Here is a 16779-nt window from a genome sequence, read left to right on the forward strand (position 1 = left end):
CTAAACATCTCAAAACACAGCCTGCTTTATTTTTTTCTTCTATTACCTTCACTAAAAAGACAGAACCAGAAAGCTGCCTGTAACTTTCAATTACAACTTGTTCCTCAACTTTGCCCTTAGTCCTTATTGCATGTGAGGGAAAGAGAAAAGGAAAAGGTTACAGCCTTACTTGGCAATTACATACAACACATACAATTGAATGGCAGCTGGACAATGGACCAACTACAATACAGAATTCCTATTAACTTCTTCAGCCCATAAATCTGGAGTAGTCTACAGATTTCATAAGAGTAGAAACAGCTAAAATCCAGCCCTACTGGCTGAAAGATTTCTTGGAAAAAGTTTTTCATTTGCCTGAAATTCACTCTGCTGTTAATTTGAAAGGAGATGGGGGCAGAGGGAAGGGAAGGATCAAAAAAGCTCCAATAAACCCCCTGCTTTCAAACTTTATAAGGGGTAAAATAACTACAAAACAAGGGGAAAAAATACAATCTAACCCAAAGAGAAGCATGTTTCTTGAAAATAAATATCTCCCAAGCTCATAAACAGTGAGGCCAATGGTCATGAACGTAGCAGATGTTTATTGCCTCTTACACCCTCTGCTACTTTGGGATAATCACTTAAATATCGCCAAATCCAGTCTGAATTTAAATTAGCTTCATATTTTCTTTCATGATTATTTCATTAAAAAAATCATATGATTAGCCAATTAAACAGAGAGAGAGAAGGGGAAAAAAAAAAAGAAAGGAAAAAAAGCCAGTAGGAGAGCAATAGCCTTTAATATTTTCAATTAAGATGCAGTGCCACCAATAAAAGAGGCTTACATTTTCATTTTATGGGTACCTATGGAGAGCATTATGACACAAATGACTCAGAGCAAGGTAATCATTTCAAAATATATTGTAGTGGAGGACTGTAAACAGTGCAGTGTATTAGCTTAGATGGCATGTGATGAAAATATCAAGTTTCCAGAAGTGCATTCAGTATTGGTTTCAATATTTCTTAGGGCATGCATTTGCAATGCATGTCTTCTTTTATGGGAGACAAGGCAATATCCTTACGGAGAGCAAAGCTCACTGCCACAGCAAAGTCTGCTCCTTTAGCTCTGCTTGTGGGTCGTGCTGGCTTTTTAACTCTGCCCGGATATAACAGGCTGAGGCACCGAGCTGTGGAGGAGGTTGCTAACACTACAGGATCCCATTAAATCACTTGAGGTTGGTCTAATTGACCCAGGGACAAAGGGGGTGTGGTGGGTTGACCCTGGCTGGATGCCAGGTGCCCTCCGAAGCAGCTCTGTCACTTCCTTCCTCAGCTGGATGGGGAAAAGAAAATATAACAAAAACTTGTAGGTCAAGGTAAGGAGAGGGAACGATCACCCACCATTTACTGTCACAGGCCAAACTGACTTGATTTGGGGAAGTTAGCTTAATTTATTGCCAATCAAATCAGAGAAAGATAATAAGAAACAAAACCATCTGGAAAAAAAAAAAAATCTTACCTCCACCGTCTCCCTTTCCCTGGGCCTGATTTCACTCTTGATTTTCCTGACCTCTTCCCATCTAGTGACACAGAGGGAAGGGGAATGGGGCTGTGGTCAGTTCATCACACATTGTCTCTGCTGCTCCTTCCTCCAAAGGTGTTGGACTCCTCACACCCTTGCCCTGCCCCAGTATGGGGTCCCTCCCAGGAGAGACAGTCCCTAATGAACTGCTTCAGTGTGGGTTCTTCACAGACGGCTCCAGAGTGGGTCTCTCCGACAGGGCTGGAGGCCTTCAGGAAGGGGCTGCACCAGGCTGGGTCACAGAGAGGGTCACAGGTCCTGCCAGCAAACCTGCTCCTCTGTCCACAGGGCCAAGGTCCTGCCCAGAGCCTGCTCCAGCACAGTCTTCCCACAGAGTCACAGCCCCCTTTGGACACTGACCTGCTCCAGCCTGGGCTCCTCCACAGGCTGCCAAGGATTTCCATGGGCTGCAGGGGCACAGCTGCCCCACCTCGGGCTGCAGGGGAATCTCAGCTCCAGCACCTGGAGCTCCCCCTGCCCCTCCTTCTGCACTGACCTGGGTGTCTGCAGGGCTGGTGCTCTCACATAGTCTCATCACTCAGCTGGCTGCTGTTGGGCAGTTTCTGGTTATTTTTCCCCTTCTTATATACCTTATTGCAGAGATGTGGGGCTCAGCCCTGACCAGTGGTGGGTCCATCCTGGAGCCAGCTGGAATTGACTCCTTTAGATATAGGGGAAGTTTCCAGCAGCTTCAAACAAAAACCACTCCTGAAGTTCCCCTGCTACCAAAATCTTAACATGCAAACCCAATATAGGGAGAAATCACAGGTTTATCAGCAAAATGTCACCTAGGAGCCACTATTACTGCCTGTACATAATTCGAAGAAAGCACGATGCATTTATCAGAAATCCTTCCATCCCTAGATGGCCCAGACAGGACCTCCATTAGCTTCTCTATGGTAACATCCAGGAGAGCATATTAAAGACAAAAGTACTGTATTTTAGCTTTAGCAAGAGATAATCACTTCCAGTAAACCCCCGGAATTGACTTGATCTTTATGAAGGTCTTTTTCCAGTGAAGAATATTTATCACTTCAGAATTTTAACTTTTTTCTTTTTTTAACTTAAAATAGGACATGATCTCAGGGCAATACTTATTTTCTCTGACTCTCTCTCTCTCTTATCCTTTTTTCTTGTTGCTGTTTTCTTACCCCTCTTTTGGAACTCCTTGTTTTTCCCTTTGTACAAAAGAGCTTGCAAAATACAAAAAGAAGTGGATCTCCTTGTTTAATACTTTGCTAAATAATCACCCATTGCCTTGCCTGTTACTTATAATTTCTCCATGAGTTAGCTTCAGGTGGCATTCATTTCAGAAGAGTTTTTAACTTGACTCTGCCAGGCCACTTGCTTCATCTTGCCAGTCTCTTCTCTTTTAATTAAGTTATTGAAGCAGGTGTACAGTGAAACCCAGGATTGTACCTTTGGGTGACTCCACCTTCTTAAGCAACTTCCAGCAATGGACTATGCCCATGAGTTGTTTATTGCAACATTGATCTTCCCTTTAAAACAAAACCAAAGGGAAGGATGTCTCTGATTATAAATGGCAAATGAAATTTAGCATCTGACAGATAAAACTCATAATAGCTTTTTGCTATTTTGCCAAGAAGATCACATTTATGACCAACATTTCTGAAATGGAAATATTTGCACTGTAGATCAAATTTTGTTGGAGTTATTTAACTGAACAGCAAAATGTCATCTTTTCAATATAGTGAGTAGAAATTGCATGATTTTGGATCAAAATGAAATTGTCATGATTAAGGTGGAATGACAGTGGAGAACTCCATGGTCTCCTGAGTCACTCTACCAGCTTGGATGTTTTTCAGTAAGGTATTATGTAATGGTAGCAGTATTTATGTATTTTACACTTCCTAGCAAAAGAATTTGCTAATTTCCCCTACTCTGGTGATTTATGAGAGATTAGTTGGTCAGACTGACAACAGATGTATGCTGGCATAATCAGTGGAGATATTGGCAAATGGCACAATGGGAGGATAGATGCTGTAAGGGTCTAACACTGCTATTAAAACGTTTGCTTCATTAAACTGCAGATGTGACTTCTTAATAACGGGTTTGGATGCTCTATAATATTAAAATTTGCAGGAATGGTTTAGATTTAGATTCAAATGAAAATCGAATCCTTTGTGCCATTTATGGCTATTCATTTAGATGTAGGAAGTGGGACTGCTGCTATGGGAAAAGCTGTCCTCAGACCTTCAAAATGGTGGCAAACCCATGAGCAGAGAGGTTGACCATATGAATTGCCTATTTAGTCAGCCTAAAAGTATGTAGCAAACTTTCACATCAATGCTCCTATCATTCAAGCTGAAAGAAGCAGATTTTGAATATACCCAAACAGAACACAATACACAAGCCCCCTGGGCAGGTTCTCTGAGAGAAAAATGCAATGGTCATGGAAAGCACTAACGGTAAGGGAACTGCGCATAACAGAATAAGGGGAATATTCTCAATTTTTGACTCTGAGTTTGGTTAAATATCACCAGGTGTCAATTTATTTGTTTTTGAGGGAAAAGGTTCAATGAACAGGGTGAAGCTAGAGTAGCAGTGACAGAGGTACCTATGTCAAGGATACAGTTCAGAACCAGGCACTAGACATAATTACTCAATGACATATGTATTGTTTCAGTACAGAGAATGAAAATAAAGAAGAGACATTAGTCAGAATGATAATCAGTCAATGATGCAATAATGGTGATCTAGCTGTACTTAGTTTGAACACCTCATGTCCAGGAAAATATCCAGGTAGTCACCACTTTCATACTGATTGTATCATGAAAAATGAGGGTAATGATGCAGGTTTGGCAGCCATGGGGTTCTCTTGTGCTGAGAAACTAATAAATGGACACTAAATCTTGATATACTTATCACACTGGGGCTGTCAGAGCATAATCTTCTTCAGAAAAGTTTCTTTGATAATTCAGTGCACCACAGTTTACTTTTCCCACTTGAGTAGCACTTTAATAGCATAAAAATACTTAGTACTACATTAACACTTCCCTTAGAGATTATGTTTCTGACACACTCAAATAGTATCTCTTTTCAGTAGCAGAGGATGCCTTAACTAAGAGGGGCCAGACACTATTTTGTGCAGTATTATTTCTGCTATAGGGACACACTGTTGTCCCTTAAGAACTCCTTGTGTTTAGATTTTGGCTCAGGCATGTTACCAGCTGGATTGAATGTAGGTAAAAGCTTTTTGTTCTCTCCACCTGCTCTACATGTTGAATGAGAAGAATTATACCTTGCTTTTTCTGTTGATTTAAATTACTTCCCTATTCCTCTTTGAAGAAAGGATGCAGGGTAGTTACTGCAGCTAGAGAGAGAGCTTGCATTTTGGAGAGCTCACCTATCAGAAGCTAGATGTAATATCTTACCCTTTTCTAAAACTTTTTGTCATAATTTGATTCCCCCCCCCCATGATGGCAACCACAAAGCTGAAAATGAATGGTTACTCACAGGTAGTCATAACTAAAAGCACTGATTTACAAGCTAACACATAAATAAATAGATAGTTTTGAGCAAAACCAGGAAATTTATGAACTACCACATGCTCTAATGAAAACTCTATTGTCTCTGAGGCATCTTTATGAATCTTTGGGGTTTTGGTTGTGTGGTTTTTTATTGTTGTTGTCTTGATTTGGTTTTGGTTTGAGTTCACTGGTTGATTGGTTGTTTTGGTGGAAGAGAAAAATTGTGTCAAAAGACCTGTCAAGTTTCTTGCACCTCAAAGAAAGTATAATTGCTATGTTCCTCCTCTATCACAGTGTCTGTTCTGGATGTGTGCATTCTTAAGTAAGGATGAAAGTTCAGAGCCACTTCCCATACTTCCATTGACTGTATCGTTATGGAATGATAGAGTTCAGATTCTTAATTTAAGTAAGGTTTTTGATGTTGTTTCATAAGGTAGTGTGAAGCAACCTTAATCAAGAACTATTACATATTTCCATTGAAAACCTGAATGAAAATAGAGAATTTTCCAATGAAATGTGTCAGGCTTTGCTATCAACAAAGTATGCAACCACAGGCATGGGAATGATTGGTAAGGCAGTAGTTCATACTGACAGGACAAAATAATGTAAAAATAATAATATTTTCAATGGGACACATGAAAATCATTAAACACTCAACGCTGTTAAAATTCAGATGAATTTTTATCTGGGTTTGTCTGGAATCACTGCAGGAATTTCCCTCTCTGAAGGATTTAAAAGGCATATTGTACAAGTCTTTCTAGAAATCTGTTGTATTATCTACTGTAACATGGGACTTGAGAGGGTATTAACGAAGGAAGATTTCAGATTAATTTACTATGATTTCTGCTTCCTCTTCTGTACTGGTGTACCATTCCTTACCTGTGGTCAGACATGTTCTTGTGTCTCTTGGTTCTACAAGTCTACTCCAGAGATGTGATCCTCTCTCTGTAACAACGCCACTGATGCATCATCCCATCCCATCATGTATCACTACAGTGAGGGACTCATTCTCTATTACTCCCATACCTGTTTGCTCTTGATAAACACACTGTAGGGTTTTGTTTGAGGCTCTGATTTTGGGGGTTTTTTGTTTGTTTGTTTGTTTGGGTTTTTTTGCAAACATTTCCAGATAATTCCATTACAATGGTGTAGCATTAAAGTCCTGGCCTTTAAATTCTTTTTTCTTGCCCTCGAGTCCCTACCTTGGAACATGTTTTTTCCCTCTTTATATTCCCTGTTTATCAACCACTTAAATACTTTCTGAGAGAATGAAGCCAACTAATTGTCCATCTGATTCCTTGGCTCTCTCAGTTGCTTAAGGATATCTTCTTTATTTGGCATTTCTCATTATAGAGAGAATATGCTGCCACCCACACAAAAGCATGGCATCTTTGTCTCTGAAGCAATGGCACTTAAGCTCCAGGAAATTTTAATAGAATAGTCCACATTCAGTCTCTCACTCTCCTCTAAATACCTACTGTGAATGAGCTTTCTCTTTCCTGCTGCTTTGAAATGAAGAATTCAAGGGAGATCAACTTGGAGTAAGACTGGAAACACATTGGCATTTCTGGGCTTGATGGAGGATGTGTCATGAATTGTCACCATTTGGTTTAATTTTTCACAATATGACAGTACTTTTATTTTTTTAAATCTGAAATATTTCATATATTTTGTGAATAATACTGTGTATGCACATTAGTTGCTGGGTTGTACAGTGTAAGGGGCACTTCNAAAAAAAAGAAAAAAAAAGAAAAATTCTGATAAAAATAGATTGCTGATGACAATCTGAGTTTACAGAATGGTTAACCATTGGCTGCTAATCTAGATTTGAGACATTCACTATTAAGGAATTTCATTCAACAGAGGAGCAAAGTTTACGACAGCTGAAACCTGTGAGATTTCTTTAGATTTTTACACCTTACTTCATTTTTCTACTCCCATTTTCTTCCCTGATTGAACTGCAGCAGCTACTCCTATCTGCACTGCCTGATGCAAAACCTATCAAAGTCAATGGAAATGGTCATATTAACTTTGCTGGGCTTTGGTCCAGGTCCTGAGCCATATGGAGCTTGAACCAACCTTGACCTTAGCAGAGATGAAACAAGTCACCTCCGACATCGTATCAGTAGTTTTCTACAATCCATCAGTAAGATGTGTCACATATGCAGCATGAGTGAATCCACCTGCCAAGAGTGATACTTTTGCGCTACTGGCTCACGGCCAGTCTGGTTAGTCATGCTATTTTCCCTGTATGATAAGAGATGTTATGCATATTAGGCATTTTTTTTTTTTTTGCTCTTATTTAAAAATGACAGCCTGGGATCTAACTTTGCATTAACTGCCCATAAAGTTCTGCAAATTCCTCTCCTTCCTTTTGTGATTAGCACATTAATGATCTTCAGATGGTTCAGAACGATGCTGCAGAAAGTTTGGATGACTAACAGACCTTTCTATTGCTACTGCTGGTAAATGTCTAAAAAAAAGGTGATGCAATTAAGAAATATTCATATAAATTGTGAGGGGAAATGAATTGTGGTTTTGAGTTAAATGGCAAAGCATTAATACCTTCCTCACACCAGAAGGTCCTTGCATCTTTAGTACACTCAGGTCATAAGTATGCAGCTTAGGCTACCACAGAGATGTGATTCATCTCAGTGGGTCAAGAGAAAAGGGCCCTAAAACTGACAAAGAATTTACAAGTTATGCATCACAAATGCAATGTAAAATGATCACAATCTTTTAATCATAATAAGAAAAATTAGTAACTTTTGCCTAGATTTTATCATCCAATATAAGGTATCAAACACAGGTATTTTCAGGAGTCATGATTTTTCGAAGCTCAAGGTAACTGACAAAATTATAGAGGTCAAAATCTAAAATATGCTCCTGAAAAAATACTGCCCTTACTACAGCTGTCATAAAACTAGTAAAATTAATCAGTTTATCTCAGTCAGTTATTTTAAATCCTTTCCTATCAGGATCAATATGTTTAACACAAATTGCTTTTATTTTGTTTTCTGTACAAAATTCTTTGTTTAAGAGAAACAAACTAAGTCTCCTTTCAAAGTAAACTTTAAAAATGTTGACTTTTAAAATGATCTTGCATACAAAAGTCTATATGCTTGACAAAGAAAAGTTTTAACTTTGAAAAGTAAGCATATTGACTATGAGTAAAGAAATGGAAACAGAAAGCCACAAAACACAAACTGTTGTACCAAAAGATTCCTAAACACAGTTACTAAGCAATGTTAAGATTAGTCCTGAGCTGAAAATCTTCCAAGGATTAAAAGAAGTTTCAGTTAGTTTTTATCTATTCTAGTGTATCTAGTCTAGTTTGCTTGTGTGTTCTTAGTTTTGCGTTTGGGTTTTTTTGGGCTGTTTTTTGTTTTTCTGTTTTGGGTTTTTTTTTTTCAGTTCTGTACTATATTTGTGTTAGAATAGCAATAAATGCATTCTATAGTTTGAATTAGTTCATACAGTTTCCCACAGAAACCAGAGACTGCACATGTCTGGGAGCTGCTGTTCTCATGCTTATTCCATGTTGTTCATGTCTGAGACAGGGCCTAATCAATCTCTAATGAGGATATACAGACTTTACAATCCTTGGGAAACCCTTAGCATGGAAATCACCACATTAAACCAATAATTATTGCCTTGCCAGATTTCTGTACGTGCAACATTTTACAGTAAACTCAGTGAGAGAGCTGTCTTAGGCATGAAAGGACAAAGAGAAAACTGGCACCCCAGGGAGATATTACTCAGAGTACGGTGGTCCTGTGGGCTTATTTGTCCTCATTGGCAATAGGTATTGCAACTCATTTAACAGTGTGCACCTGCAATCCCAGAACTATTTCATGCTGGCAAAATGCCCCATCTTTTTACCAATTATTACAAATTTACCTATGGCTTTCCTGGTTCATGTTAGACTGAACTTTACAGGTCTCGTAACTGAATGATCCTGAAGAGCTTTGGAGAAGTATCTCCTCAGATCTCTCTGATATACACAGCACAGATGGTTATGCTGATTTATTTATTTAAGTTCCTCCAAAATATGAATTAGCTTTTTGCTTTAATCAAGCAGCCTCTGTGTTTGTGCACAGACCAGCATGTATTTTAGGCCACATCTAACAAATTGTTCACAGAGCAGTAATTGTGCTTCACAGCTTCTACTTCCCTCTTATTCTTATTGGTCATACAGGCATCGTTTCACAAGGTTAATTGATGAGACCAAAATCAGAAATGAGGGATCAGGAGCACAGTGACTCTGTGAGATTTATGGGCAACAAAAGATTATCATAAGCAGTTATGATATGGGGAATGTAAAAGAGTATTTAATGTGTAGAGCGGGGAAACCAGCAGCTAAATCATTAGAACTTTTTATGAACTCCTGGGCTCTTACAGCATCTGTGATGCAGGTTCACATGCAAAGGATGTGCCTGTAATCAAGGTGGTCATCATTTATATTGCAATGCTACTTTTGTCCCCCATTGATTTTTTCCAGTAATATTTTGGATCAAGGAGTGGAATATCCATGTGACATACACAAAATGTCTCATATTTTCATCTATGATTTATGCATCAAATCTGTGAGACTGCGTAAGAAATTTGTGGGGTCCATCTGAGGTCCAACCTACTGTATGGATTCCATGGATTTGCCCCCCGACAAGCAAATGGGACACGTTGGCCATAAGGCACATGAGGAAGCAAATGGTATAATGAGTTGTTCAAAGAGTCAAGAGCTTCTAGGATACAACACATTCCCTGTGTGTGTGCTGCACACTTGATAAATGGATTGGCAGAAAGCTTGGCACATCTGTAAAGCCTTTGGTGTTACAAGCACTTGTGCACGCAATCTTGTGGTTTGTGTGCTGAAGATAGGTGCCTTCAAGGTCCATCTGTATTGTGCAAGTTTCATAAAATTGATTAGGGCATCCACAGTGATATTTTGGCCAGCACTCCAGGTATCCAATATCCTGTTCCAAACAATTATTCTGTCAGAACAAAGTCTTTTTTTTTGGTTGGTTTGTTTGTGTGTTTATTTGCTTGTATTTTTCTTTTCCCCTCCTTCAAAATGTGTCTGGGAAATTCAGTCAAATGGTAGTCTTACTTGAGGGGAATCTGGCACCAAAGGCTGAATTCACCATTGCTGTAAGGATCTTCTGTGACCTTGACTAAGTCACTTCTTCTCTTTGTTCCTTAGCTTCTATCTGTAAAATGGAGATAAATGCATTTCCATACCTCATGGGGGCCTGCTAAAATGCATTCATTACCAAGAAGTACATTTTATCTCCAATTTACACATTTTTTCTCTGCTGTCCTTGCTGGAAATCTGATTGTCCAACCAGTCCCAATGTAAACCCTCTTGCTTCTGAGTGGAAGCCAGGATCTACCTATTAAACTTTTCAAAACTTCCTCTAACATATTTTTCCTCTCTGAAACCACCAGGACTGCTCTTTTTATCTACAGAATTCTGGACTGAACAGGAAGCTTTATTGGTCCAGTTTGACTCATCCCGTATTTCTCATTTTGTGTTGGGTACAATTCAAGGAATAGCGTCAGTGTTTAAGAACAGCTTCCCCTAAGTCATCAAAATGTAGACATTTACTGTGGGGAAATAATGCTAATTAAATCAGAGAGACACAGATAAGAACATTTCTGGAGATCATCTGGTCTTATCTTTTCAGATCACTAAAATGGAGAGAAATAACTTCTGGACTAATATTCAACTCCATCAAAACCATCTTTTTACAGTGTCACCACTTCTGGGAAACATTACTCTGCTGTTCTTCCAGATCATTGATTCTATCCTGAATCAATTAAATTTCATCTCACTATATATATATATGGAGAGAGATATATATATATATGCATAGAGAGAGAGAGAGAGAGGCATAAATAATTATAAAACTAGAGAAAGAAGTGCTGGTGAAACACTGTGATTGGATTATAAATTGGTTTTTTAGAACAAAAATGAAAATCTTAAGAGATGTTAAACTATCTTCAGCTTCTACTTGCTGTAGGCTAATTTTTTTACTTTTAACCCTGAGCAAACAATGTTTTTATAGCTGTGTTACATGGAACTAGTCCCTTGGCTGTTATTTCCAGCTTAGTTAATGGGGACTACAGAAAAAAAACTCATGTATAGTTGTATCATATGTTTTGAAAGGTTCTGCTGTCAAATATCAGATGAATTAAGGTTTTCAAGGGGGCGGTGGGGAAATAAAGAAAAAAAGGACATAGCTGAATGGGCCAAAATGCATTTTTATTTCTGCAATACAGCAGCTAGGACAAGAAGCTTGGATGCTTTTTAGTAAGAGGCCACCTTTGCCTTCAGCAGTGAGGTGAAAGAGATCTGAGCCAACCAAGGATCAAAATAAAATAACCTTTTCCTAAGAATCTGTTGGTGGTAAAAATGCAGCTTGGATCTTATCTGCTACTGAGCTCCTCTTAAAAAGTTGAAACATGGCAAATGTTGCTCTGAGCAGCGGGGAAGAGCTGGAGACATGGAGGAGGAAGGCAATGGGGATGGTGTGTGGAGCGCTTCTGAGAACCTGATTTGCATGGTCTTTTTTTGCCAAGAATAACTCTCTAAGCAGTGAAATAAACTGTAGATCACTGCTACCATCATCTCATTTGGGCAATCTTTCAGGTGCAGAAACTGATCTGTTCCAAAGATGAGTTTCCTATAGCTTGGATGGAGAACAGTTAAGAGAGTATAAATTACGAGGAAAAGTAGCTAGGGTTAATTTTCTTACTAATGACTGAAATCAAAAACAGGACTGCATTTGAGACTATAGCCCATGAATGCGCAGAGAAAATATCACAGTTTCTTCATTGATCAGGTGTCATTGAGCAGCCTGTTTATTCAGGTTTTTCCAGACATTTAAAATGGTTCTGCCAGCTAAGTCACTGTTTAACACTACTTTAAATCAGGTAGAATTCTAATTAATTATGAATATTCATACAAAGCAAATATTTTTACAGTTTTAAAGGTGAAAAGGATTTATATTACAGTTGTTCCCATTTTATTTTCTTTCTAATAAGAAACTTCTTTTTAACGGCTGCACAGTTCCCAGAAACAAGGAAAACCCATGAATACCATGTGACATATTTCTTCTATCTCTTTTAGCCTTTTACCTACCATTTAAGGTACACAGCCTCATGCTAACACTTTATTCAATTAAAAATGTAGGAATTTCAATTAAGCTGAACTTTGAATCAATTAACTCTATGAAAAATCATAACAATTCAACATCTAGGTTTTTACTCCCAAAACTCTGCTGCAGACAGAATACTGTTTATCCATATAATTGAACTTGTCTACTAGTTAAAATATAGCTAAAATATGTTGCTGTGGTAGCCAAAATTTAACTGCTAGCAGAGTTCTGCAGTAATATATTGTGACAAATCCAGTATTATTTTAAGGCCCATTATTTTAACTGTAGTGCATGTGACTGCTGGTTTCTGTTATGGTGAAAAATATGGATCTGTCCTATGTGATCTGCATCACTCTTAATTACTCATTGATTGTTCCTCCTTAGTTTTTCCGGATCTTTAGTCTCAAGAGTTTAAACAGTCTTGCTCAGCAGATACCAACTGGGGATGGTTTGAATACATCTCGCAGTAAACTACAGAGCAGCCAAGAACTTGCATTGCACAGATGCTAAGCTTAAATAACATGGAGAAGCACCGGCACAGTAATTAAAGAATCACATCAATACACTGCAGGATTTAATATACAAGGTACATTTGTATATTAACCTTGTATGAAGGGATAGATAAATTCTGTCTAACTTTCTGTGGCACTCAAGCTAGAAGGTTTGTGGCCCTGGTCTCTGTGCTCACCTCCAAGGAAAGATGCAGTCCATCCAGGATCTGAAAACCCTTCAGACACCACCAGTTCTCTCTGTTTTCAGAAAAATTAGAATAGGAGTGGAATGGAATGGAATGGAGTAGAATAGAATAGGATAGAATAGAATGGAATATTTCATTTGAAAGGGACCTACACTTCAGTCTTTCTGTTTTGATATCTCTGTCTCTTAAAATAGGATGTGGTAAACATGGACCGGAAAAGCGCAGCTGTCACAAAGTCACTTTCTATGACTCTGAGAGACTTAAAGCCTGAACGAGAGACTCAAAGTCTGACGCTTCAGCTGTGTGTCTCCTGAAGTGTCTTATTGGCCAAAAGTTTGTTAGAGCTTTAATAGAGACGTAGGAATTTATCAGCACTTTTACTTCATGGAAAGTGGCTTTTTGCCAATACCACTTATCTCACGAACTCCCAGCTGTAGAAATGCCACACTTGCACTGTGGATGTAGCATAGACAATTCCATAGTGAAGTCACAAAACTTTGTGTATGCAAAGTTTACTTTCCAAGGTCAAAACTTCTCTTAACTCTGGGAGGTTGCAAGGCCACTGTTCAAATATACAGTTAGACAGTTGTTTCAGAACTCATCTCCAGCATATTCCAGGCAGAGAGAAACTTGAATTGACTTGATTTTCATGAGATAACACTTGCCTTCAGCTCAGTGTCTTTGATATGCCATGGACTCCTCTGCACTGTAGGCTGGCTTCCAGCCTCAAAGCCTGTCTCCACATGAGAAATCCACAGTGTCACTTTTTTATGGCTGACAGAGAAGAGAAGATAAACTGCATGTCTGATGCTGATTGAACCATCCATTTGGGGCAGGTACTTTGAAACCATGTGGGGCAGAAACATCTGATTGCTATTTGCAAAGCTCAACAGCAGCACTTTTTACTTCAATCCCCTTTACAATCTGTACAATTCACTGTACCTGTCACCCAAGAAAGCTCTTGCATAGTCTTAAAGACCTGAACCATATTTCTGTTGAATGCAAAAGAGAGAGGAAACAGAAAGAACGTGCCAAAGCTCAGAACACAGGGTTGAACTGTTTCATGACATCTTCTGAGAAAGGACAATTCATAGCTGCATCTCTGAAGGAAATGTGTCTAGGATGAGGAAATAAGGAGTTATGGTACTATAGAAACAAAAATTACTTTTTATTGTTTTTGATCTCCTGGCTAAGGCTTACAGAATCACAGAGTCACAGAATGGGTGAGGTTGGAAGGGACCCCTGTGGATCATTTGGTCTAACCCCCCTGTTCAAGAAGGGCCATCCAACCCAGAGCACATTAATTGCGTCCAGATGATTCTGGAATATCGCCAGTGAGGGAGACTCCACACCCTCTCTGAGCAGTCTGCTCATGCTCTGTCACTGCAGAGGAAAGGAGTTCTTCCTCATACTCAGGTGGAAGTTGCTGTGCATCAGTTTCTGCCCATTGCCTCTTGTCCTATTGCTGGGCACCAAGGAACAGAGCCTGCTCCATCCTCAGACACCTCCCCTCAGATGCTGATAGATGTTGATGAGGTCCTCCCTCGGTTTTCTCTTCTTGAGGCAAAACAGGCCCAGTTCTCTCAGCCTCTCCTCATAAGAGAGATGCTCCAATCTCTTAATCATCTTTTTAGCCCTCTGGACCTGCTCCAAAAGCTCCATGTCTCTCTTGTACTGAGGATCCCAGAACTGGACACAGCACTGCAGGGCTGTGGCCTCACCAGGGCTGAGTAGAGGGTCAGAATCACTTCCCTTGAGCTGATGGCAGTGGTTTTTGGTGCTCTCTTGTTTTTCAGCCACTTTCTGCAATAACTGTGATCGTTTTTATGTCATAATGATAAGACTCATAACTGCATTTGAAAGCTGGACTTGCTACATCAAGACAATTATTAATATCTGCAAATTAGAGTTTGCCAGAAGGTAGCTTTGTTGGTGTAACTTCCTGATAAAAAAGCTCAGTCTTTTCCATGCTGAATGTGGCATCATAGTGAAATAGTAAGACATGACTCTCACTGAGTAACAGGAATCCTCTTGATATCGCAAGAATATAATTTATTAAGAGAAGTTAATGCAAAATACCATATTTTCATTTAAAAATGATTGACTATTTAGTTGTTCGACTTTATCATTGCTGTTTTGTTTTTAATTGGAGAACTCCAAAATGGAATAAGGAGGACTTTTTATGGAGGAGAGGGCTTGTACAAGCACAAAAAAAAAAAACAACCAAAAAACCAAAACCAAAACAAACCAAAAAAAACCCTAGAGCAAAAATAAGCAAATTTTGCTTTTTTTTATTTCTAAATATACCAAAAATATGTACTTCTCAATCCATTAATAAAACTACTTAAAATCTTAGAAGAAACACCCCAAGTATGCCAACAATTTGAGAAAGAAGAGGATTGAATAGTCATGTTTTCTCTCTGAGCAGAATCACAGTCTGTGGAATATCAAACACATTAAATCCAAAGAAGGCTTATTCAACTTGTTGTATTCATCCTCAGTGTTTTTTATTCTCTGTTACCTTACCTGACTTTTAACTCTCTAGTCTCCCACACAAGGGATACATTGAGGGATGCCTGTCTGTGATGGGTCAGAGAGGAGGCAACAGAAAAGCACGTTGTTTATTACATAGTATAATTTTTCCAGCTAGTCAACTGTTGCATCATTTTCCATTCAATGAGCACTTGAGTGTTAGCAGATTGCCTCCAGGTTGAGCGCACAAAATGCTGTAGGTGCTTTTTGTGGCTCACTGAATGGGATGTAACTGACACTGACACTATCTGGAGCTGAGATGACATTAATACAAGACAGAAACAGAGTCATGCCATGAAAAATGAGTTTGGTCTGGATGCAGGCTACAGATCCTTTTCTTTATTTCTTTCAGGAGCTGCACGTTTTACCTGAGAACTGACTGCATTGGAGCAATGTGTTTATCCTCAGCTACAGGGGATTAAATTCTGTTCTCAAATGTATCTACAGATATGCAGGGCCTTAAAAGGAATTTTACTCTAGAAATGGTGTTTTATTCTTGCTTAGTAAATGTTTTCAGAAGTATCTAGGCTGAAAGGCATGATGCATTTGTGCATCACACTATATTATTAAATCCATATTTTTATCAAGGATCCTGTAGCAATATCTGTACAAATAAATTGAACTTGTTTAGTGCCAGGGAATATATCTGGGCACAGGAACCTGATCAGCTACAGCATTATATACTTAGACCTGCCTGTGACATATTTTTGACCTAAGTCATCTAGAACTCCTTGAATCAATTCTTAGGCATGGATAAGGAGTTAGTTTAATCCAGAGATGATTTCTAATGAGAGTTCACATGCAATTACTTTGTTTCAGAGGATAAGCAAGTTAAGCCAATACAGGTCAGGCTCATTCTGCTGCTTCCAGTGCCCGAGAAGAATCTCAGGTGGTTTTCACTTACAAGGATGGATGTAGCTGGTAATATCCCAGAGACTTGTCACAGAGGTATCACTGCACTACCCTAATGTCAGAAAAGGTCTTGGTCAGCTCTGCAATATTGCTTTTCCTTGGATGAAAACACATACAAGATCACTTCACATTTTCTCACCTACTTTTCCTGGGTAAGGCTCCCATTTAAAAGTTCTTGTGAAAGTAAGTCCTTTGAATAAAATTATCAGTAGGACAAAGCTCTCAGTTGGTTTACCAGTAAACAAAATAGATATGAAAGCAGAAGATCTAGAAATTTATCTGTGTGCCACAGATTCCACACCAGGGTGAAAGTACAGAAAACAGCTACACCACTTACCACAGAGACATCTACCAGGTTCACCTCAGCTGAGAAAAATGAGTTCTGCACAAGAAGTTCCACACTTATTTGTAGGTTGATCCTATGATGGG

The sequence above is a fragment of the Lepidothrix coronata genome, unplaced genomic scaffold (assembly GCF_001604755.1).
Source record: "Lepidothrix coronata isolate B3197 unplaced genomic scaffold, Lepidothrix_coronata-1.0 Scaffold72, whole genome shotgun sequence".
Taxonomy (NCBI): domain Eukaryota; kingdom Metazoa; phylum Chordata; class Aves; order Passeriformes; family Pipridae; genus Lepidothrix; species Lepidothrix coronata.